General features: G+C 59.1%; 1 pseudogene; it reads right to left on the reverse strand.

The window, feature by feature from the left end:
- Nucleotides 1-4535: 4535 nt before the first annotated feature.
- On the reverse strand, nt 4536-7984 carry LOC137772151 (thimet oligopeptidase-like; annotated as a pseudogene).
- Between the last annotated feature and the right edge of the window lie 252 nt (nt 7985-8236).

The raw sequence follows: 8236 nt of genomic DNA on the forward strand, positions 1-8236 counted from the left end.
TAGCTTCTAGGTCTGGCTGACTGCATCGTTTTGGTGGTGAATGTGTTCCCTCGTGTCCAGTTTTCTGTCAACTGGTAGTTAGGTCTAGAGTCCTGATCAGATTCCAGCTTTATTTTGTGCGACTTCATTGACGGTATGGGGCTGTCCATCAGAGGCATGTAATGTCTCTTCGGTGATTCTAGCAACCGTTGATCAAAGTCTAGATCCATTATTTCTTAGGGTTTGCAAAATGGTGGTATTCTAAACCTGTCACCCAAAGAAACATTAAGCTCAAAGCTTGTTTAATGTCCTGGCAAAAAGGGCTTCTCCTTGGAGGGAAGAGGGTGTCCATGCCCTGAATCTTTCCAAACAGAGGGTACTCTTGGTAGGGAGGAATATAAGTTGTTTTGTGCCCACTGCAAGTCTAGGGTCTGGCTGAGCTTCCAGTTGGCCTTACCGTGTGTGACAGCCCTGCCAAACAGAAACCTGAGGAAGACCCTGAAAAAGCAAAATCAGGTGATTCTGTCGATGAAGAAGAAAAAGACCAGGTAGGGCTCGCGTTTCAGTTTCTTAACTCTGCCTTATTTTGGTACACTTGCTGGTAATTGTGAATTTACACTTGGTCTGTCTCTGGACCGTAAGTGACTGAGAGGGTGTTAGAACATATCCCTGGACCCAGGGCAGTACAAAGTGTATTATGGTTAGAGCCGAGGACTCAGCAGGCCCGTAACTTTGGTGTGTTCTCTCCTGTCTACCTTCCTACCTCTCCAGCTGTCAAGATTTGACAGTCAAACCAGCAGATGTGATGCGTTTAAAGCATTTCCTTCTGATGTCAGATAAGCTCCTTTCCCACATCTAATCTCTCTATGAAAGCAGAGTTGTCGTGTTATTATGTGTATTGTAATAATGCTGCTTAGACTTTTTAGGTTAGAAAACTGGTGGCTTGCCAAAGGCCTCCAATATAGAAAATGTCAGTCTCTAGCACGTCCCGTGTGACTTGAGGGGCAAACCTAGATACTACCAGATGGTCACACGCTGTCTATTTCATTCCTGCCACAGGATTAGCTGTGGAAGTCGGGAAGTCTGTAGGTTTACAGGTGGGTAGTAAATGCCCTGTTACCTGCTAAAGATGAGTATCCGTGGTTTGCTCTAAGGCAGGGTTTCTCAAGCAAGGCATTGACTTTTGGGGCCAGATAAACCTTTGCTGTGGGTGTGAGTCCTGTGCATCGTAGAGTGTTTAGCAAGGTCCCGACCTCTACTCACTAGATGCCCGTAACATTCCCTCTCTCTCCTCCCAGGTGTGACAACCAAAATCACCTTCAGGCTTTCCCAGATGTCCCCTGGGGGGCACAGTTGCACTGAGCGAGAAGCACTGGACTCAAGGCTAGCAATATCATTGAGGTAGACTTGACGTCCTGTTGTAAAATACATACTCATTCTCCTGTTTTTATTTTGGAAATTAGATGCCACTGTTCATGATCCTTATTCAGATGTCTGTAATGAAGTTGAGTCAGACTACCCAGTCACAGGTGGGACACTGAGACAGAGGGAAACGGCTTGTCCAAGTCACATGGCCACATCCCTTGCCTCCTAAGAAACCGTGTCACAAGGGAAAGCAAGCTGGCTCTTGTAATATTGACAAGTGTTTGTTTTTAAACAAATGTGCCAGTTTTAGAGTTGTTCTTTGCCCTCTAACCTTTTGGAGGGCTTCCGTAGCCTTCAAGCTTCTGAAGAAACGAACTGGGGCACTCTTTCCCAAGCAGGAAGCAGTTTCGCTGGCAGTGTGTGAGAGGCCTTGGGGACTTGGAGGATGAACACTTGTCGCAACAGGGTTTATCCCGATATGCTAGAGTAAGGCTCAGTGCACCACACCGGTGTCATCGGGTAGTGTTTGTTGGTCAAATAAGTAGTACTACAGAGAGAATCTTACTTTAGTCAGTTTAAAGTTTTGAGATCTCACTATGTGTTTTAAAACAGGTATTAAATACATGCATTTGGTAAAACAGTACAAAAGGCTGTTTGGTACATAGCAGCCAAAGAAAGACAATGTGGCTATTCCATGCTGAGCTATGCTGTGAGCGTTATCAAATAGATACTGGATTCTGAGGCCTTTGTTCAGGAACAAAAAAGAATATAAAATATCTGATTGCCACAACTAAGGAGCCGGCCTGTGGCAACTAAGACCCGGCGCAATTAACTAAGTAGCTAACTGACTATTTTTTTAAATCTCATTAATAGGTTTTTAATATGATTTTTTAAAATTTATTTATGTATTTTATTTATTTCTTTTATTTATTTTTGGCTGTGTTGGCTCTTCCTTGCTGCGTGCGTGCTTTCTCCAGTTGCGGCGAGCGGGGGCTACTCTTGGTTGCGGTGCGTGGGCTTCTCATTGCTTGCGGTGCTTGGGCTTCTCATTGTGGTGGCTTCTCTTGTTGCGGAGCACGGGCTCTAGGCACGTGGGCATCCGTAGTTGTGGCTCGCGGGCTCTAGAGTGCAGGCTCAGTAGTTGTGGCGCACGGGCTTCGTTACTCCGCAGCGTGTGAGAACTTCCCAGACCAGGGCTTGAACCCTTGTCCCCTGCATTGGGAGGCGGATTCTTAACCACTGCGCCACCAGGGAAGCCCGAGCTCTAACCTTTTAAAAAATGTGTTCCTTCCACCTTCATGGAGCCGGCGTAGGGGACGGGGAGGAGTGAGAACCCGATTGGCAGGGGTCCGGTCGCAACCCCGGAAGGGGACGGGGGAGGATCTAAGAGGTGGCACCGGGCCACAGTCGACCCCCAGTGACAGCTAACAGCTGCACTGCTGCCCCTTCCTGCCCCAGGACCTGAGCCCAGGTCCCGGGGCGGCTGGAGAAACGCACTGTTTTTGGTGAGATGCTCTTACTTACTGTGTGGAGCTGCTCCGGCTGCCCCGGCGCCCACACCCCTGCAGGGCCCTGTGCCCGTCCTCCCTGCCCCCTGCCCAGGGCTCGGGGAACAGCAGTCTCTGTGGGGCAACCTGCTTCCAAGTCCTTCAGTGACCATGGAGGAGTGGGAACGGGCTGGGCTGCCGGGGAGCCTGGGCATGCAACACCTGAGCTCAGCCCTGGGGGCTCACGTGAGGGCAGGGGCTGGGGGGGTGCGGGCGGTGAACGGAGGGGCCTCCAGCCGCCGTCAGTCTGGGCCCTGGACCCGGGGAAAGGCCTCACCCTCTCAGTCCTGACCTGCCGCTCGGGAACCCTGTGGCCCACCAGCCCGAGGCCTGTGGCACCCGCCACAGACTGCCCGGCACACGGCTGGGGTGCCAACGCCACACCTGGATTTTGCGCGGGGACCATCGGGGGGCTCGGTGCACGGGAAGACGAGCAGCCCCCAGGCCTCGACACGCCCCTTCCATGTCCATGGAGAAGTGCCGGATGGAAGGCCGGCTGTGCTCCTTTTCGAGCCCCAGGGAATTCGCAGGAACAGCCCTCCCGGCCACGGGGTGCCTGCCCACCGGCTCTGGGCCTGCGACCAGCCCAGAACACAGAAGGCACAGAAGTGGGTGCAGGGAGCTGAGCCGGGTCTGCAGAAGGGCAGACACCACAGCCTGGTCCACAGCCGACTGGCCCAGGGCGGGTGAGAACGGGCGGGCAGGCTGAGGGGAGGACAGAACGTGGCACAGCCTGCCCGCCTGGGCCCCGGGGAGAAGGTCGGGGCGCTGCCCGCGCCCTCGCTCCGCTGCCTGGCGTCCTTTGTGGGGGCGAAGGGCCGGAGGCAGGGCTCCCGAGGAGCTCAAAGGCCAGGGAAGGACACACGGGACGGTCCAGACCCACCCTAGCGCTCCAGTGGGGCAGCACCCTCTCTGGATTCCTACTGCCGCCAAACCGCATCCCTGAGGCCTTTGGGCAGAATTGCTAGGACGCAGGAAGGCGGCCCCTTGCTGTGGTACAGACTTCAGCAGCTGCCGATGAGCGGAGGGAGCCAGCCGGCCGGCCGTGAGCAGGAGGACAGCGCACGGGGACAGGGACAGCCACAGCCGGGCTTCCCGCAGCTGTGCCCACCGCCAGAACCAGCTCCAGCCAATCACAGCCCCCGACATGCCAAACAGTGCCGGGCAAGAGGCCGGCAGGAAACTGACACCCCCTCACTGGAGAGCCTGCCCGGCTGGGATGCGGGGCACCATCGGTGTCTGAACTCACCCCACAGCTCAGCCGTCTCCCAGTGACCCAGACACATCACCACGGCCCCAGGGCTGATTCCCGACCAAGGTCAGAACTCCCCCCAGTGTGACGGCCCCCATGCCACTGCTGTGGTGGAAGGGACGGCAGGCAGAGACCAGGAGTAGAGTCTTTTTATTAATGGCTGCATTTTCAAAGAACAGTTTTGTTACCAGGAAAGCTCCCCAGGAAGGGATTGCATTAGTGCAACAAGGGGGAGCCTTGATGCCAGGCTCTCCAGACACGTCCAGGTGGAGACTTTTGGCCGAGGCCGGCCGCCAGGGACTCAGGGGCTGGGAGGACACGCGGCCCCTCCCCCGCCCCGGCGGGGGGGGCTAAGGCACCGGGCCCGCCTGGGTGGGCAGAACCCCGTGCCGTCAGCAGGCCGGCGGCTTGCAGCCCTCAACCTGCAGCCCTTTGCTCAGGAGGAAGGCATCCTGCGTGGGGTCGCAAGCCAGGAAGAGCTTCACCATGCCCTTGGCATCCTTGGAGCCGCCTGGCCTCAGAATGAAGCTTCTGTAGTCCATGGCAACCTGCTGAGAGGGGGCGGGGCTGAAGGAGGGTGGAGCTCCGCCTTCACTGAGGGTGTGGGGCTGCAGGAGGGTGGAGCTCCGCCTTCACTGAGGGTGTGGGTGTGGCCACCTCTGCTGTGACTGAACAAAGGGCAGGGGAGCAGGGGGTCCAGGGCAGGGCCCTCAGAGCCTGGCAGGCCCAGGCGGGCGGCACAAGCATCTACGCCCAGGCCAAGGACCTCCGTGTTGGTCTGCGCGGCAGGATGGCCTCTCACCTTGCCACTCAGGACGCCCTCCTGCTTGAAGCGTGTGCGGAACGTGTCCGCGGAGTACACCTCGCTGCACGGGTAGCCATAGGACTGGGCGTTGTGTCTTCCTGCCAGGCGGCCGAAGGTCGCAGGCAGGTGGGTCCCTGGGACACACGCGGAGAGGCTCCTGCCCGGCCCCCTGGCCGCTCCGTGCCCCTTCCCCAGAGCGCAGAGCTTGGGGCCTCAAAGCAGCCCTGTCTGGGTCCCCTGCCACTAGAGGGAGTATTGGCCCAACACTTGTAGAAAACGGGGACCTTGTGGGCAACTCAGTGGAGGGACACAAATCAATCTTTGCCAACTTTCTGCTGAAGCTCACGGGGGTTCACCCCTAAGCCTCTTACAAGGACAGCTGCCCGAGGCTCCAAGGGATGAGTCAGGGCTCGCCCTCCAGCATGGGGAGAGCGCGGGTTAAAGCGCTCACGAGGGAGTGAACTGCGTCTCCGCACCTACACGCACCGGCAAACCTCGTTGACGCGTTCCATCTGGGCTATGAAGCCCTCTCCTGCCTCTTGCAGGCTCTCCAGAAAGCACGTGCAGATACGCCCACCCCACCCTCGGACTCCGAGGGCCACAGCTGGAGGGAGCAGCCCAGGAACCCAGGCAGGAAGAGGCCAGAGGTCAGCGGGCCTTGGCCAGAGCCCGTCAGCCGGTCCCCCTTCACACACCACCAGAGGATCCTCTTGACCTGGGCAGTAGCCGCCAACCGACCGCTAAGGTGGGCCCGGCACGCGCTTGGCTACCTCGCGTGGCTGGGACCCCGAGGATCTCCTGGCAGAGGCGGGCATTCTCCTGGGCCGGGTCCGAGGGCGTCTGCGTGTGCAGGGCCTGGTCCACCTTGGCCAGGACAATCTGGCACAGGTTGAAGAGGCCTGGGGGACGGGAGGAAGGAGACGGGGGGCTGGCACTGTGTCCAGGCCGCGCTTTCCAGCCGGGCGGTCCGGGAGCCCCTTTCCTTTCCCTCGGCCCGGCCGCACCGGGGTTGGCCAGCCGGGACTTGATGAGCTTGTCCAGCAGCCCCTGGGGGACGGCGCTGCCCGTGCCCCGCCGAGACTGGCAGCAGTGCCAGGGCTTCACAGGGTGCGGCGCTCCCGGCCCCAGAGCCTCACCTCTGGTTCTCATCACCGGCTGTCACCAGAGTCGCAGGCAATGTGCCTTTCTTTTTGTTTGTCTTCTTTCCGGCCCTCAGCCACGCAAAGTTGTGAAGCCCTGACACTCGCTGCCACGTGGATGCACCCTGAGAACACGATGCTCAGCGAGAGAAGTCAGACACAGAAGGACACACAGGGTGTGACCCCACTGAGGGGAAACGTCCAGAACAGGTAGATCCACAGAGTCAGAGTGGGTTCCTGGTTGTCAGGGGCAGGGGAGGGGAGGGGAGGGAATGATCAGTAAGGGCGTGAGGGACATTTTTGGGGTGAGGGAAATGTTCCAGAACAGGGCAGTAGTGACGGCTGCACAGCTCAGTAAAGTGTCCCCACGCACTCCGGTTGCAGCCTGTGAGAGCATCGCTCTCAGGACGAAGGGCTGACCGCAGGAAGACTGAACGAGCACTGGGTCCTGGGCCCAGACGCTCAGCTGGGGACCCCACCGTGGGGAAGTCACTGGGACTTGCTGAGCCTCCACCGAGACTGGCAGCAGCCCCAGGGCCTCACAGGGCACGGCGCTCCCGGCCCCAGAGCCTACCCTCTGGTTCTCATCACCGCCTGTCACCAGACTTGCATGCAACGTTCCTTTCTTCTATTTTGTCTTTTTTAAAGGCAACTCTTGAATACATGTATTTAACATGCAGGGAACCAGTCCTGACTCCTTGATCTGGGACTTCCAGCCTCCAGAGTCTCGAGGCCATCCACTTCCGTTGTTTACGTGCCCAATGCGTGGGGTTTGATGATGGAAACTGACACCGAGGGCGTCACCACGTGCGGGGTGACATCAGCGGAAGAATCCGGTGGCGAGGGCCTGCCTGAGGACCACGGGAGAGCCCGGGCCCTCCCCGCCCCCTGCCTGCAGCCCCTCGCCCGCACCCTCCTGAGAGCAGAGCTGGTGCATCGCTTGCCAGAACTCATGGAAGTAGGTCTCCAGCTCATCATGCTGCAACAGGGAGGGCGGGTTGGGCGTAGGCTTGGTGAAGTTGGCCACCATGGCCGCGATGGCGATCTGGCGCCTCCCATCCTGCTGCAGGCAGCCCGGCTGCAGGCCAAAGCAGGCCATGTGCACGGACTTCCCTTCCCTGCGGAGGGACGTGGGTGAGGCCCCGCTTCCACAGAGGAGCCCCGGCCCACGGCCGACAGGTTCCCCCACGCATGCACCGAGGGTAGAGGTCCAGGTAGAACTTGCTGATGGATGACCTTGCCCGAGGCCGCGTCCCGGACCGTGTAGAGCCTTTCATCTTCGTGACACATGTTGGCGCCTTCCTCCAGGTCGAAGGTCAGCCCCAGCAGCTCCTGGGAGATGGCCAGCCGCCCGCGCGTGACCACCTGCATGGGGAAGGACTCATTGAGCAGGTGCTGGTCCACGTGGTAGCGCGTCTCTTCCCCCTGGTTCATGTAGTAGCGCAGGTCCTAGACGTTGATGGGCCCGTCAAAGTGCAGGCCCCGCCTCTGGCACTCAGCCTTCTTTAGCTCCAGGATCACGGCCGCTCCTGCTCCCCGAGGGGCTTCAGCTTCTGGGCCAGCTCATCTGCGGGCGGAGGGGAGAGGCTCGGCTATGTCCCTGTGGCAGCCCCCCAGCCGCCCCCCACCCCACGCGCCTCGAGGCAGAATGAAGGGTTGGGGAAGGCGACCCCCAAGGGCTGACACAGTGGGGTCTCAGGCAGCACCAGGTGCAGTCAAGGTCCGCCTGACCCCCGTCCCCACTGGGACTCGGGGAGGCGGGGTTACCTAGGAAAGTGGCCACCACCTGGCTGGTTTTGGCCGCGTTCATCTCCAGCACGGAGTCGGCACGCGTGCTGAACCCCAGCAGGCAGGACTTCTGAGCCTGCAGCCTTACCAGCTCCCCGAGGATGGCGCAGTTCTCCTGGAACCCAGAGATGGCCAGCGCTGGGGACCGTGGGCCACGCCCTCCCCACAGGCCCCGGGCCAGGTCTCTGTGGGCGGGCAGGGCTCTCAGGCCACTGGCGGGCACAGCCAATCCCCCTCCCTACTCCTCCTGGCCCGGATTTCTAGACACTTTGGTGGTGTCCTAACACGTGGTCTTTATGAACACAGGTCCTTTTGGAAACAGAAACGGCGTGAACCGTGATGAGCTCTAAGGCCAAGGGCA

Source organism: Eschrichtius robustus, chromosome 11, assembly GCF_028021215.1.
Source record: "Eschrichtius robustus isolate mEscRob2 chromosome 11, mEscRob2.pri, whole genome shotgun sequence".
NCBI classification, from domain to species: Eukaryota; Metazoa; Chordata; class Mammalia; order Artiodactyla; family Eschrichtiidae; genus Eschrichtius; species Eschrichtius robustus.